The sequence below is a fragment of the Festucalex cinctus genome, chromosome 14 (genome assembly GCF_051991245.1).
Source record: "Festucalex cinctus isolate MCC-2025b chromosome 14, RoL_Fcin_1.0, whole genome shotgun sequence".
NCBI lineage: Eukaryota > Metazoa > Chordata > Actinopteri > Syngnathiformes > Syngnathidae > Festucalex > Festucalex cinctus.
In genome coordinates, this window is record NC_135424.1 from 21,458,527 (window position 1) to 21,476,162 (window position 17,636).

At 39.0% G+C, this 17,636-nt stretch overlaps 1 protein-coding gene across 2 annotated transcripts in view; it reads right to left on the reverse strand.

Moving 5' to 3' along the window:
* zmiz1a (zinc finger, MIZ-type containing 1a) overlaps nt 1-17,636 on the reverse strand; it is a 151,449-nt gene that overhangs the window by 103,993 nt on the left and 29,820 nt on the right. For both annotated transcript variants that reach the window (XM_077495612.1, XM_077495613.1), the window contains exon 2: nt 2,889-2,978. The gene's annotated coding sequence lies outside the window, so the exon portion shown is untranslated. The remainder of the gene's footprint in view (nt 1-2,888; nt 2,979-17,636) is intronic.

Sequence of the window (17,636 nt, forward strand, 5' to 3'; positions counted from 1 at the left end):
TTTTTGTAACTAATGTACGAAACATTAAAAGCACCAAAATACATTGTTTTTTTTCTGCTGCCTGGGGGGAAATCAATAATCGTTTTATAATCGAATCGTAGCCTCTGAATCGTAATCGCAATCGAATCGTGAGGTGCCCCAAGATTCCCACCTCTATTCGCTACCCATTATAACTACCACCTTGAAAATACCAAACCACACACAACGACCATCAAAAAATGTCATATTTTTAGTGTATTTTGAATAGCAGCTTGCCTTGCTTATCTTTTTACCTTGAACTGAAGTAAAGGGTGAACAATCTGCATATGTCTAATGCAGGTTCTTTGATGGGCTTGCTCGATATGAAATTTTAATTTTAAGTCTGCACTCTGCCTTCAAACTATCTACCGGTGTTCATTTAAAATGTCTCCAAATTTTACTCATTTTTTTTTTACACTCAACATCTGTGTGTAATCCCTCACTATATAGCAATGCCATCTCACGCCATTTTGTTTCCATTGCTTCAATATGTGTCCTGCTTGTGCTACATGGTAGTTTTTACAGAAAAAAAGATGAATTGACTTTATTAATTAGCCAAAACTGTATTTTTTTGTGGAAAAATTGAAGTTTGAGTTTGTCTTCACAGGCCAGATTGGACCACATTATGGGCCGGTTCTGGCCCGGGGGTCTTAAGTTTGACAACCACGATCCATCCACATAATCAAAAAAAAAAAAAAAAAAATTCTACAGCATGCGCACATTATGTGTATGTGCAATGTACATATCATCCGAATAATGAAATAACTCCTTAAAGGGTATATGACACTTGGCATAATAGAAATTTGCAGAAATAATCCATAATCTAATTTAACATAAATACAGGCAAAAGAAACACATGCAGGCAGGCACAATGTAATAAAGTATGTGCCATATGATTGATGTGATTTCTCCTCTCTGATATTCACTATATAAATGAACAACTATAATTCACACATAAAGTCAGCAAAGTTTCAGTTATGCAGTTTTGTTTTCGTTTTCGAACATAATCCGTTCCAGAAGGCTTTTCCAAAAGCAAATTGTTCGAAATCCAAAACAATTTTTCCCATTATAATTAATGTAAATAATTTTAATCCGTTCCAAGTCTAAAAAAAATGTTTTCCAAGTTGTTGTTTTATTTTTTTAAGTTTTTTTTTTTTTTTTTTTTACTATTTTACACCATAAACTGCACTGTATACTGTTTACCATAAATAGAAAAAGGTAGAAATAGACACGGTTTTATTTTAATAGAAGATATCCTATCTAAAATGATGGAGAAAAAAACAAAAAACAAAATGCACTTACAGTATTTCTTCAATCTTCATACAAACGTTCATTATTTGCAGCTTTTGGTTTAAGTTGTTTTGTGTCTGTATGGGAGTGTGCGTGCGTGTGCGTATGTGTGTGGGCGTGAGTGAGAGTGTGTGGTTTCCTAAAGAAAATAGGCCAATAAGTAAACGTATAAACGTAAGTTAAGGCACTCACATCAATCAACAAAGCAAGTTAAATTAGCGCAGTTAAGCTAGCGACATTTAGAACATCACTTCTGATAGTGCTCTTATTGTGAAACTAAATGGTGACACTTCCGGTTTCGGGCTTAGCAGCGCAACATCAACTTACGAGTGCTATCTGGTAAAGTGTGGATAAGAAAACACCGGCCAAACATTCGTAACAAACATTTTAGAAGGAACAAGCTATAGCTGATTCTGGCAAGAAGGTTACAGACAAGAAATAAGGACAACAGGACCCACTGACGCACACCACTGGACAAACTCACAACACGGCACACGCTAGCGCCAGACTTCCTGCTGCTATCGCTGCTGGCGAAGACTGATTCTGTTCAAGCGGCCAGACGCACGAACGCGAGGGTAAGTTGTGTCACGTGAACTCCAATGAACAGACTACAAATTATGCAAATTAGGATTTGTCTCAGTTACGCAGTTAACAAAGTTGAACATATCAGACTTAAGGAATAGACAGCTTTGTAGCCTTTTCTACACTCGGCGAGTGAGTCGTGTTCAGGTACGCTCGGCTTTTTTCAGTTCGAGAGACAATTTTTTGGACGAGTTCTGAGACATAAAATTCTCAAATTTTCTGGTCGAAAACAGAGTTGGTCGAGAACAGAAGCGTTCGAAAACCGAGGTTTGACTGTATAATAAAGGTGGGGGGACATAAGAGTGAGTATTAAATTCAATTTTATTTTTGTAGCCCTTAAAAAAAAAAAAAAAAAAAAAAAAAAGTCTCAAAGGGCTTCAATAGTATGGACTGGAGTTTGATTTCCAGCCAGGGATGCAGTTACCTAATGAAGTATTTCATCAATTAATACAATTCCCCATCAAACAGTTTAGATGTATCAACTCAAGAATGGCAAAAATGCGTCATTTTTCGAGGAATACGCATCTGTGGCGCATTTCTCCTTGTGTGTACACTGTGCTGACACAGGCCACTGGCTTCTCGGCGGGGACTGACTGGCTTTTTTTTCCTTTTCTCTTTTTTTTTTTTTTTTTTTTTTTTGGCCAGAGCCAAACAGGATCCTGCACAGCTCCTCATAAACAGCAGCTGCTCAGTCCCTCCCCGGCTGGCAGCCCAGGAGGGTCCAATCAAAAGCAGCCACATTGCTCCCTCACTTTGCCTTTGCGTGCCAACTCTGCTCAGAGAGTTCGAGGGGAAAGAAGAAGAAGGAACAAAAAAAAAAAAAAAAACAGCCCAGATGAAAGCAAGAGAAAGCGAGAGAGAGAGAGAGAGAGAGAGCGAGAGAGAGAGAGAGAGAGAGAGAGAGAGAGAGAGAGAGAGAGAGAGAGAGAGAGAGAGAGAGAGGGAGAGAAAAGTGTGCGCAATCCCCGCCTGTATAAGAAGCTTGTGTGAACTCTGACCTTGCCGGTGCTGCCGCTGCACCCTCCCTGCCCCGACCCCTCATGTATTCCTCGCGTGGTCCCTCGCTGACCCCTCCTCAAGTGGCCGATCTGAAGGGGAAGAAAATGTCATTTAATGGAAAGCCCACTTCAGACAAGAGGACACAAAAATGCTGTTGAAAAATGTATATGCGGGAAAGCCATGAGGGCTTCGGCTATACAGCTTCACATTTACTCTCTGCCTCACAATAACATGGATGTACTGTACAGTATATATACTGTACGTACTGTATATAGCCGTGAAGTCACTCCTTCCCTCCTTGCCCAGAAGAACAATGCCCTTCCTAAAGGTTATCAGCAGCTTTGGTCAACCTCAATCCCGAGTCCATTACACCAAATTCACAGCCTGAATACGGCGCTTAGCCTCTCCTTGCTGCTCCTTTTACAGGCTGATACAGCATCTGTTTCGACATACATCATGCAAATGACTTCATTCAATCACCACACAAGCGTGAATATTAGCGCATATCATTAGAGGACAAGAGAGGGATATGGCAAAATCACCTTTTTTTTTTTTTTAACTACTTTCCCTTTCAACAATGGTAAATTTTAATATTGTAGCCTGATCTTGATGAATGATTTAGTTGCACCTACTGTAGAGCAAAAAGGAACACGTTGAAATGAATACAGATTACATACAAATGAGTGCTTTAAGAAAGGATTAGAGCAGGGGTGTCCAAACGATTTCCTTGGAGGGCCGCAGACACCCTTGGGGGATGTCAGTGTCGCCAACTAGGGATGTAACGATATCCAAACATCCCGATACGATATTGTTACGATATGAAAGTCATAATACGATAAGTATCACAATATTGTGGGGAGGTTGCAGATATAAAAAGAGTAACAATATTGTAAAAAAAAAAAAGAGCTCATACATTAAAAAAAACACTATATTGTGCTTTTGTACATACCATATACACAACCTATAATCTCTAACATAGAGGCACTTGCGACTGCACGCACACATTGAGTTCCTCCACGTATTGACTCGGTTCACAAGTATATTACATTCCCCTTCATCTAACAATTAGCGTGGATTTTAAACATAGAAGGGCCAAAACATGCTTTGTGAAAATTAAACTGCACTAAAAAACTAGCCACCAGAGGGTGCTAGAACTGCACTAATGGAAATCAACCTGACTTTAAAAGATGTGCTGCTTTTACTTGTAATATCGTGACATGGCAACAACAATATTGTGGCAGCTTTAATATCGCGATATCGCAATATTGCCGTCATAATTACATCCCTAGTCGCAAACAACCCCACAACAACCCCAAGTTTCAAGCCATGGTTGATGTTTTAAAGTAGAGTTTCAATACAGGGTTAGCGTTTCAAATTAGGGTTTGAAGTAAGCGTTTCGGTGAAAGGCTGGGTTGGTAAGGTTTCGAAGTAGAATGTTATGATAGGTTTAGTATTTCAATAAGTTTTCTAAACAGGATTAGGGTTTGAAACTAGGCTTTTCAGACAGGGTTCGCTTTTTAAAGTATGGTTTCAAGAAAGGGTCAAATTAGGATCTTAAAATAGAATTCCTTAAAAAAATAAAATAAAATAAATTGTGGCTTCTATATAGAGTTATGTTTGAGTTCCAAACCAGTGTTAAGTGTCATACCAAGGTTAGCGTTTCAAATTTGTATTTCAATCCAAAGTTGTGGTTGCAAAGTAGGGTTTTCAAGACAGTCAAGACAAGGTTGGGTTTCCAAATGAGGATTTTAAGCCAGCAGTACAGTTTAAAAGTACAGTTCCAATTCAGAGCTGGGTTTTCAAAGTAGGGTTTCAAGAGCGTTTAGGGTTTCAAGGCTGAAGGCTGAGTTAGGTTTTTAAAGTAGGGTTTCACAGCGTTGGGGTTTTCAAAACAGAGTTTGGGTATCAATCCAGAGTCAGGGTTTCAAAGAAGGATTTCAAGACAGTTAATGTTTAAAATTAGGGTTTGAAGACAGTGTTAGGTTTGTATGTAGTGTTTCAAGACAGGATTTTGTTTTAAAGTATTTCTAGGGAGAGTTACGTAATTAAGTTGGGGGATTTAAACCTCAGTTGGGGTTTGAAATTAGGACTTCAATCTAGAGGTTAGGGTTTCAAAGTATGATTTTATAATATTATTGCTATTTCAAATTAGTGTTGTACAAGACAATTAGTGTTTCAAATAAAACTGGGTTAATGTTTGAAACAAAACTTAATGTTTCAATATAGTGTTCTCGGGTTAAAGTTTCACACCATGTACATCTTCACGTTTTCCTGTTCAGTCCATCTTGGCGAGAGACGGGGGGGCCTCAGTGTGGGAAGAGGTACGGTGTTTGGAGCCCGTCCAAAAAGAAGAAGACAAAGTGGGGGAGGGGAACGGCATAAATACGCAGGGAGGCGAGCAGGTGTCACAGACAAATGTGATTTACAGGGTCTGTGCTCCATAGAGTGCTGACACGTAAGCCTATTAGGCTGATATTACCCGCCTATAACATGCACCGCTGGACCTCCTTAAAAATGGGTGTGCTGGAGCAGGGATTATAATAGGCACCCCCTGTTAAATTGGACAAACATGAAGTGCTGGAATACGTTCATTACATTCACTCGAGATGACTCCATTCAAGGTGCTAGCTATAGTGTAAAAGCTTCCAGGTCGGTTTGCTCCAAAAAGTCTGACTAAAACCAAATCATACAGAAATAAAACAGAAAATGACAAAAAGAAATAGAAAATGACACCGTCAACAACAACCACCTGCCGAGTGATCAAAACAAGAGACCCTCTTTCTCTCCGTTGTAGTTAGTTAGCGTGTCACGTTCTAACACGTGTTCAATGCGGCGTGCTTTTCAAAGTTTCCTGCCCCAAAGCCCCAAGCCAAAACAATTACTAGCTGTACTGAAACCCCACCAAGGATGTTGTGTTTGTTATTGGGGAGACACTTCGGGGAGCGCGGGCCACGGAAGACACCATAAAACTGAAGAGTGCTTCCGGATAAAGTGCTGATCTGGGAATGTTTTTTCATTTTTATTAACACTTTTATATTTTCTTTGCTTTTTCAGTGGATAATGCATGAATATTAATGTCAGGCCATTGCAAGAGGTATTGTCTGAAGGCGCTGATCCAGATAAGGATTATTTGGTCTCACTGCTCTACTGAGTGCCCTTCTAGTTGTAATTAGGTAAGATGAGATGTCAAACACCATAATTCCCCAAACAGAGGTCTCAATTGCAATAGATGCCCTGCCTCAATTATTCACTTGGAACATCTTCCACCTTAACCAAATATTGTTCACTGTCAGATTTTGAAACATAGCTGAGCCCATTAGAACTCCCCTACTAACCTAAACAGCAGTGCTTATAAATGTAGTATGAAATTTGATATATTAGGTATTAGAGGTGGGAATCTTGGGGCACCTCACGATTCGATTGCGATTACGATTCAGAGGCTACGATTCGATTATAAAACGATTATTGATTTCCCCCCCAGGCAGCAGAAAAAAAACAATGTATTTTGGTGCTTTTAATGTTTCGTACATTAGTTACAAAAATAGTACAAAAGTCCTCTCAGGCCTACATAAACTACTATTTCAGTATCAAGTTAACAGTTCAAAACAGTAAATAAAATACTCAAGTCCTCATTCTGTAACAACAGCTTTTAAGTATATTCAGTCTTCAACAGAATAAAACATAGCACTGAGCAAAAATATATTATTTTTATCCACTCAAAAGTGCACTGAGGTATAAATGAAAGACAATGTGAACTACTACTTCAATACAAATGCCTAAAAAAAAAAAAAAGTGCTTTCCTGCTTTTTAAGTTGTGTAAAGATGAACATGCAAACATTAAAGTTTCTCAGAGGTACAAAAAAAAAAAAAAAAACCTCAAGTGCTTTTCTGCTTTTTAACTTGTGTAAACATGAACGTGTAAACATTAAAGGGATCGTTCGGCTTTTTTAACATGAATCTCAATTTGATCCTCACCTCCCGTGTGTGCGATCAGCACTGACTTACCCCTGACAGCGTTCGGTGACACCAGTTCTGGTTCGACGTTGGACGAGAGGAAAATAGTCCAGCAAGCTGGCTGGGGTCTCGGAAATAAAGCGTTTTTCTTCTAAAAACTATTTGTTTTCAAAAGCGTGATACATTTCCACCACAATACTCTTTTCTGAATAAAATCAGACGCCATTACCGCCAGCCACTACTTTTCTGTTCGTTCGTTCGTATCACTGCGCGGTGCCCTGTAGAACGCTAACCGACGCATTGCAGCCAGCTAGCTGATACTTCCGCCTGAAGTTGTTTGCCTTTTCGGAGCAGGTCTGATCTCACGAAGAGGTGGGTTGGTCAGCTCAGCCATGTTTGTTTTTGTTTTGAATCTCGAGGCGTGAGTTGTGGATGTGTACTCTCGGTCCGTCCCATTAAGCGTCCCGAAGACCGCGCGCGCTACTGCGTTTCAGTTCCGCGTACTTTTCGCTCCGGTTCACTTTTAGTTTCGGTTCCCTTGGCATATTTATATAATCGGAATTTGGACGTTTGTGAATCGTTCTCGATTGTTCCACGGCCGAATCGTGAATAATCTAAGAATCGGAAATTTTGCACACCTCTATTAGGTATATAAGGGTATTAGGGTAAGGTATGCCAACAACCTCACGATACAATGCGTATCACGATACAGGGGACACGATACGATACGTGTATCCCAATACATGGCCTTAAAGGTGATACACATGCCAATATTTTACATTACTTAACATGCATTTTTTTTTAAATGAAAACAGTCATATGCATACCCAAAATGATGTTTTTATTATGCAGGATTTCAAAAATGTTTGCTTCTTCTAATGTTAGGAGTACTTTCGGTTTACCACCAGCAACATGTGCGAAGCAAGGAGCAGCTTACAGAGACGCAGTGGGAAACTGTATGAATGTGCAATATTGATTCTGAATTCTGAAACCTCCGTATCGATACGTGAATTGTAAAGGTGCCCGAAATGATATATTCCCATATCGATTTCTTGAGCACTAATATTATATTATATTATATATATATATATTAGGGGTGTGAATTGCCTAGTACCTGACGATTCGATTCGTATCACGATTCACAGGTCACGATTCGATTCGATACCGATTAATCCCGATACGAATTTATAAGTCGATTGTTGCGATTTTTTTTCATTCAAATTTAGAAAATACTAATCAGTAAGCTTGTAGAGTGTAAGATTTATATGAAAATGTATTATTTATTTATCTGAAATTTCAGTCTTATAGAGGTTGTAATTTGTTTCATGTTTGAACAGCATTGAAATAAAATATTTAGGCTTAATGTTCTGTTCATATAACATTCTTCCATGCTTAAGGTGTGAATCCTAAAAAAATAAAATAAAAAAATAAAAAATCGATTTTGCCGATTATTGAATCGATTCGAGAATCGCGCGATGTAGTATCGCGATATATATAATTGCCTACTACCTGACGATTCGATTCGTATCACGATTCACAGGTCATGATTCAATTCGATACCGATTAATCCCGATACGAATTTATAAGTCAATTGTTGCGATTTTTTTTTTATTCAAATGTAGAAAATGCTAATCAGTAAACTTGTACAGTGTATGATTTGTAAGGGTGTCACGATTTCGATTTTTTATCGAAATCGATCGAAATTACGTCACGATTTCGAGCATCGAAATAGAAGAGAGGACACACGATTCGATGCCCCCCCCCCCCCCCGCGCCCGCCGCCACCGCCGCCACCGCCGCCACCGCCACCTCCCAGGAAAGCAAATGAGACGCAGCCATTCAGCTACTAGCTAACGGCACTTGTTAGCTGACTTCTCCTGCAGTCATGATGGCAAGCGCGGAAAGACACAGCAATGGTGCTTCAAGCCGCTCCCGCTTCTCTCGTCACCAGTTTGGAAACATTTTGCGTTCCCGGTGAGTTATGTCGACAACGTTCACGTTGTCGATAAAAAGACCACAGTTGCAAGATATGCTATGTGCGCGTACTGTACTCGGCCACGGTGTTACGCCCGGCTCGTCAAGGGGAAGGGAAGTAACACAATAACAGAAAATATAGAGTAGATAAACACGGGTCGACTTTAACATCTGAGTAGTTTTAATTGAAATTTCAGGCAGGGGTTTGACAAGGGAGTGAAAGTGGAAGGTGAACAAATAATAACCGCATTTGACAGAACTGACAGAACGGAGGAGAAACAACAATAACCAATAGGGGTATAATACACGGATACACAATAGCGTCGCGCTGGCACAGTCGTCCAATCGGAGTGTCGCGCTGGCACAGTCGTCCAATCGGAGTGTCGCGCTGGCACAGTCCTCCAATCAGAGTGTCGCGCTGGCGCATTCAAACTGAATGGCCCGAGCCGCCAGCCGTAACAACGGGAAACACGACAAACATGACGGGACATTTACGCAGGCATCACAAAGATTTAGATTTATCAAATTCAACTAGAAGTGGGAAAACAACGGTCCAACCAACTATTTCATCCTCATTTACAGTGAAACTTCCACACACTTCAGCTCGCGCGAAACGCCAGATCCATAGGTCTATTTATAGCAGCAGACCTGCAGCCTTGGAAAACGCTGGATTCAAACATTTAATTAGTGTACTTGAACCACGCTACAGTATGCCCAGCAACTGTAAATGTTGGGATATAGTTTGTTCAGGCTGTATTTGTTCCATGACTTTGGATACAATATATTTTTTGTTGTTGTTGCACATTGCACATTATTTTAAGAGGAACGCACAGCACACTGTTGTAACCAAAAACAGTCAATAGATGGCAGGCACCCACTGTGACTTTTTGTTTTTGTTTTTTTATTTTTTATTTTACACTTCAGTAAGAACAAGACGGTTAACTTTATATTGTAAATAAATTCTTTGAATTTGATCATTCCTGCCTAATGTCAATTATCATATATTACATAAATTTACACAAAAATAATATGGAAATTGCATCACCTATATGTAGCCGATCTTTTGAAATAAGATTTACTGTACAATGAATAGAACCAATGATCATAGACTAGCCTTAGCATACAGAAGCATATGCCTCTGTGTTATAAAGTGGGGGAGCGAAAAAAAAAAAAAAAAAAAAAAAATCGAAAAAAAAATCGAATCGTGACCCCAAAATCGAAATTTAAATCGAATCGTGGAGTTGGCGAATCGTGACACCCCTAATGATTTGTATGAAAATGTTTTACTTATTTATCTGAAACTTCAGTCTAATACAGGTTGTTGTAATCTGTTTCATGTTTGAACAGCATTGAAATAAAACATTAAGGCTTAATGTTCCATTAACTCATTTGCTCCCAAAGACGTTTTTTGTTGTTGTTTTTTTTGTTGTTTTTTTAATGTTTTTTATGCTAGAAGGCCTTGATGCAGCTTCTGAGCTGAAGAAAACGCTTGAGGCAATGATAGTTATTACAAAAACAGCCAGCAGGTGGCATCAGAGTATAAGAGATCAACCATGTTGCCAAAAACTCTTTTCCCCACTTTTTTTAAACATATTTGTAATGAAACTTAGCAATATTCTAATGCTAATTCCTGCAAAACGGAAACAGATAGAAATCTACTTTTTTTCCCACAATAAAGGAAGAGATGCTAATCTTTTTTTGTATTCTGTATATTCTGTGGGCCTTGCAAAAGCAGTCAAAATTCAGTAAAAGGGATGGCTTCAGTGAAAATGGCTGGGAGTGAATGAGTTAATATAACATTCTTCCATGTTTATGGTGTGAACCCTAACCCAAAGTCAGATGTTTTGTTGAATATTTTTCCATTAAAAATGGAAGTTTAAAAATTGATAGAGCCGCCTATTGAATCGATTCGAGAATTGCGCGATGTAATATCGTGATATATTGGCGAATCGATTTTTTAATACCCCTAATATATATATATATATATATATATATATATATATATATATATATATATATATATATATATATTAGGGCTGCACGATATTGGAAAAACATGCGATATGCGATATACTTGCTGAACATAGCGATATCGATATTATTGAGATATTTAACATGCACCTAAAGAAATTACATTTTTATAACCTAATGAAAGAAAAACATTTTTCATGTGGCAAAATAAGCAACCATAATGTAATCTTAGTTAATTAATTGTAATTATGTCTTGATAATTTTCAACTATTGAATGGCGATGCACATTTTAGTTAGCATCTGACTGGTCATATTCATATAAAAAGCATAAAATTCCATATAAAACTTATTGCAAGCCTTTGCGATATGCATATTGCAAGGGCCAATATCGCGATATCGATATTTTTCCGATATATTGTGCAGCCCTAATATATATATATACAAATACTGGAAAATTGTTAAAATATTACAGCTAATAAAAAAAAATTAATGTGAGAAAAATTAAAGAATGAAAAAAATTTAAAAAAAATAAGATACTGGAAAATTATCATCATTATTACATCGTTAGTAGCATTAACATTACAAAAACACAAATAGACTAAAAATACACAATTGGGGAAAAATAAAATACAAAATAGTGGATGAAAAATACAAACATACAAAATAAACACATGCAAAACACTAAACAGAAAATACATCGACCAAAAATACTAAGTACGTAATCAAAAACATACGCCAACAATACAAAATATACAAATTATATATATATATATATATATATATATATATATATATATATATATATATATATATTAGGGGTGTGAATTGCTTCGTACCTGACGATTCGATTCGTATCACGATTCACAGGTCACGATTCGATTCGATACCGATTAATCCCGATACGAATTTATAAGTCGATTGTTGCGATTTTTTTTCATTCAATTTAGAAAATACTAATCAGTAAGCTTGTAGAGTGTAAGATTTATATGAAAATGTATTATTTATTTATCTGAAATTTCAGTCTTATAGAGGTTGTAATCTGTTTCATGTTTGAACAGCATTAAAATAAAATATTAAGGCTTAATGTTCCGTTCATATAACATTCTTCCATGCTCAAGGTGTGAATCCTAACCCGAAGTCAGACGTTTTGTTGAATATTTTTCCATTAAAAATGGAAGTTTAAAAATCGATTCACACACACAAAAAAAAAAAAAAAAAAAAAGGCAATGATGATAAGACGTTGAATCGGTAAGACTACCGAATGAACAATTCTGAGCTCTTTAAAAAAAAATAAAAATAAAAAAATAAAAAAATAAAAAAATCGATTTTTTTTTTATTGAATCGATTCGAGAATCGCGCGATGTAGTATCGCGATATATCGCCGAATCGATTTTTTTAACAACCCTAATATATATATATATATATATATATATATATATATATATATATATATATATATATATATATATATATATGTATATATATATATATATATATATATATATGTATATATATATATATATGAGACAAAACAAAAAACAAAAAAAACTAACAAAACAAAAATACGAGGAGAAAATACATTCCAAAAATATTGCCAAAACTTGGACCGCCTTGTTTCATAGCATCTTCACATAAGTCGGAACCAGACCGGACTATAAAAACTGTACTGAAGACAGCAAAGTCCAAGCTTGCCCACTAAAAACCTCCATCTTATTTGCGCTTGCTGGTGTGAACCCAAATCTCTTAAAACGACTAGTGCAGACAAACTCGCACACCCATAATGTATACACCTCGTTGCTCTCGGAGGAGAAAGGCCTATAAAAGCCGACCTCATCTCCTTAAAGCGGGCGCGGCTGTCCCTTGGCGTCTTAACACAACTACTCATCAAGTGTTAAAGCAGAGCGAGAGAGAGGGGGTAAAAATCAATGCCCCCCCAACACGGCCGACATCAGTCGATGATGTTAGGTGGAAGAGCCAGACACTGCAGCAAAAAGCCAAAGACGGAAGGCAAAAGTCCATCTCAGGCTGAGAGTGGTTGGTTAATATGTGTCATTGATTACCTCTATGCAAATAGAAGACCTCGACAAAGCAGAGAGTGTGATTTAAAGCGCGCCGGGGTCGGAAATCGATTGGCTGTGCGAGCCCGAGGAGCCGTTTCCCTCTTGCCGGGATAAAACACTTGACTGGGAGCTGCAAGATTCTTATCAGGAGGAAATTAGTGGTGGAATTGCAGTTTACCAAAACAAACAGGTCCCTCCTCCTTCACGCTCCCTGTCTCTGATATCATTGTCATCTCTTATTTCCTCCCCTCCAGTTAAATGCCATCAGTGAGAAACTGCATTTCATTCAAACAGGTCATTTGTAATAGAGAACAAAAAAGGGAGCAGGCCGTCGTTTGAAAGAGAGAAAATGAGGTCTCTGGCTTTCCTGGGCTCCTGGGAGCAGCCTCGCGCGAGCATGCCAGCGCCCGCACGCACACACTGACGCAAGTCCGACGCCAATCTCGGAGCCACATCGCACCAAAACAATATTTGTCTTGTTGGCCTGCCGCCTGCGTTCCCGGCTTTAAAGAGAAAGGAAAACACGCAGCATGCAGGCGGCCCACACTGAGCGGCCTTGTCAGCGTGCGGGAAACGTCGGCAGGTAATTACGACAACGCCGCGTTCCCTGGCGGCGACGCGGTGATTCAGTTTCTGAGCACTTGGCCTTCCTAAAATCTCCCCGAGGACGACATCTGATATGATTACAAAGAGTTGTTTGGCGAGCAGCGTAGTATCCTCTCTCCTCCAGCGCTTGCTCTTGCTCCCTTTACGATTCTCGGAACGTTTCAGGAGAGAAAGACCGAACCTCGCCTTGCGATGACATCTGTTGTTTTGCGCTTTTGCGCTCGCTTTTTGCAGGGGTTAGAGACCAAGCAATCATTTGTACAGAATGGACGCCCCAGTCAAGAATGCACATATATTAAGGGGTTAAAGTTAAGAATATTTTACATAATTACTAGGGATAGACCGATTATCAACCGGTGCCAATATAACTGGTATCTCACTGAGCGTAGTGAATTTTGGGTTTTCATCAGGATTTGTAAGATGTTCAAAGAAATTTTGAACATGTTCAGGTTTTGAAACCTTTTACGAACCCTGCCGAAAACCCAAAATTAGCTGCATTCGCATGCATTTGTCGCACAGTGAGATACGAGTAACTTTTCATTTATGGATTTATTTCAAATTTTCACTTTAAAATGATGACGTTGACACTGGGAACTACTTACACTTTTTATTTTTAGATTGACTGATTTGTTCCCAAAAACGTAAAAAACCCAAAATTAGCTGCATTCGCATGCATTTGTCGCACAGTGAGATACGAGTAACTTTTCATTTATGGATTTATTTCAAATTTTCACTTTAAAATGATGACGTTGACACTGGGAACTACTTACACTTTTTATTTTTAGATTGACTGATTTGTTCCCAAAAACGTATAAACACGTTCTATTTTAAATATTACCAGCGTCCCAAAGACGCATTAATACATTTTATGCTTTGTTTAGTTTTTTAGGGTGATAAGTTCGGTCGTCCGGGAGGGTCTCAGAGTCGAGGCGCTGCTCCTCCGCATTGAGAGGAACCAGCTGAGGTGGCTCGGGCATCTGGTTCGGATACCTCCTGGACGCCTCCCTGGGGAGGTGTTCCAGGCATGTCCCACCGGCGGGAGGCCCTGAGGACGACCCAGGATACGTTGGAGAGACTATGTCTCTCGGCTGGCCTGGGAACGCCTTGGGATCCCGCCGGAGGAGCTGGTTGAAGTGGCTGGGGAGAGGGAAGTCTGGGCTTCCCTCTTAAAGCTGCTGCCCCTGCGACCCGATTCCGGAAAAGCGGTAGTAAATGAATGAATGAATGAATGGATGGATGGATGGATGGATGGATGGATGGATGGATGGATGGATGGATGGATGGATGGATGGATGGATGGATGGATGGATGGATGGATGGATGGATGGATAGATGGATGGATGTTTTGTTTTATTATGTTAGAGCATACAGAAGGCTTTGATGCAGCCTCCGAACTGAAGAGAATGCTTGAAGGAATGATAGTTATTACAAAAACGTCAATCAGGTGGCAGTTGCAAAAGGCTCTTCCACCTCCACTGTTTTAAATAGATTTGTGAATAATGATGACATTTAGATATATTCTAATGATAATTTCTGCAAAACTGTACCATATAGAAATATCCTTTTTATCCTGATGAAAGAAGAGACTAATCTTTCTTTAGGTAGGTTCCATGTTTTTATAGCAGTAGAATGCACTATTCTGTGGGCCTTGCAAAATCAGTCAAAATCCAGTAAAACAGGGTTGCTTCAGTGAAATGGCTGGGAGTGAATGAGAAAAAAAAAAAAAAAAAAAAAAAAAAAAGGAATTGTGTTGACATTTTCGAAAACTTTTTTTTACAATATAAAATTTTATGGAGCTATTTACTTGCTTAGTTTTTAATTTAGCTTAAGACATGTTGATGACCCTGGAAGCTCCCTGCAATTTTGGTTATAAATAAATAAGCTGTCTATTCCTTATGTGTTTAACATTAAAAGAAAAACTTTCATTGTTGAAAATTTGAAATGTTATTTTAACAAACATGCTTAATGGCATTTCAGCAAAGTTTTACTTTTATTGGAAATGAATATCGACTTGAAATAACGGTTATTGGCCTCCTTGACTTCTAATAATCGGCATCTATGACTAATAATTACACTGAAGTAGGAAGATGCTGGCATGGATGTCGCCACTTTGCAGTCTATAAAAATTAAGACCATCAAAATATGTGTCATTTTTTGGGGGGAAACAACACGTCGCCACGGCAACAGCGTTGGACGGAATAAAATACCCGCATGCAGTGAAGACCCTCCGTAACTTCCAATAACAGAAAACACTTAGAAAAGGTAAGATTTATAACTTATTTTTACTTCCTTGATACCAATGACTACTTTCCTATTACAAGGCTAGGGTGCTAAAGAAAAAGCACCAACATTAGAAAATTTTAGTAATGTTTTATAGAAAACATTGGTGGTGATTAGGTGAGGTTTTACCTTTCCCGGTTTGTTGGGAAAGACTACTGTATATCTTTTCATCATGACTTATCATCCGAGACAAGTCGAGTTGACCCCGTGATTACCTCGGCGGCGTGGCATTTTCCCTTGGCCGACCCCTGGAAGAAGCCAACGCGCCGCTCCGCAGCAAGCGCTCGGCTGTCGACATACTGAAGACATTTAAGATAATCCCGGAGATGTCTCTGTGTTTCCCAAGATTGCATCTTCAAAGGGGAACGTCGGCCTGCTACCTCCACTTGAAAGGGAGAGAGACAAGCAGTGCCCTTATTGTGAGGGAGGGGCAGAATAGCACAAGAATGTAATCATGCTTTTGGAAGAGTGGGGTGTGGGGGGGCTGTCCTGGCTTAGCGAATCTAGTGGGAGGAAATAAGGCGGGGGAAGCTTGTTTTGACACCAGTGGGGGCGGGGGAAGCACCTGCTGGATGTGCCGACTCTCACCTGTGTGACCTGACAGAACGTTGTAAATCACACACACGTCTTGTGTGGCCCGCCCCAGACTTTTACAATGTTTGCTTTGTTGTCATGGTCAGCATGAGCGGGTAAAGTGCACTACACAGGTGTCGCGAATTCCGTCCTGGAATAACTAACAGGGCTTCCTTGATGTTTGAATATGAAAAAAAAATTAAATTGTGAAAAAACTTACTGCAAAGAGTTCAAACCGAGCAACAGGTATTCCGTGGGATATCCAATTTCCTTTAATTAGTCTGAAATGTATTATTTATTTACATTTTTGTATCTATGCTAGCGACGTAATGTGACAAGCAGAACAATTTAAATGCCAATCAAACTGCTGCCATTTATACACCAGCTTTACTAGAGAGGATCCCTTTACGTACTTATGAGTAAAATATTTCAGATCAATTTCATGACATTTTAAACAAGCTAGCAGCTGCTACGTAGCTACGCAACATCGCCAGCGTTCAAATAACCAACTCAAAAGTAACCACAAACGTGTCACTTAAATGAAAGCAAGAGTTATGAGTCATGCGTTCAACAAATGTCAGCTCTGACGTCCAATGTGACTAAAAAGCACCTCAATGACTCAGCAGTCTCCTTTCCAGGCACTGGACAGCATTGCGACATCATTAGGACTAATTACAATGACGCAGTAGACGTGTTAAGAAGAGTAAATTGATATAATATTACCAATTTTTTATGAGTTACTTATGCTTCCTGGTCATTGGTTGAGTGATCAAGTGAGTCGGGAGCGGTGAAGGAGGTCTGTCACATAGTGTTATGCCGTGACGAGGCGCACACTCGCCGGCATTAAGTGGTGAAGGGAAAACAAATATGTCATCAGCAGGAGGCTCAGGTCCAGGCAAGTTTGAATGGTAATTGATTTTGACAGCGGCTCACTTTAGAATGAGCAGCGGCCCCGTGTAAAAGAGCATCCCTGCGGCCTCGCTGGCCACACTTGAAAAATTTATGCGCCGAACCCGCAACAGTTGTGCTCCTCCTATATACGATCATTACCTGTGCTTAAGAAACAATACAGTATTCAGCAACAAATGGCTAATGCTGCTAATGCTAATTTGTGCTTCCAACAATATTCAATGCAGCTCTGCTTAGCTTTTTGGCTTTTGACGTCATAATTATGTTGAGTAAATTTTACTCTAAACTGAGTCTATATGGTTCCACTCTAAATAGAGTAAAATCTACATTTGGAAGAGAGTAAAACAAAAAAAGTTACTCAAGGGTTGAAGAACAAACCCATAACTTCAGCTTGGGAGACCGCTAATGTACTCCCTGAGCA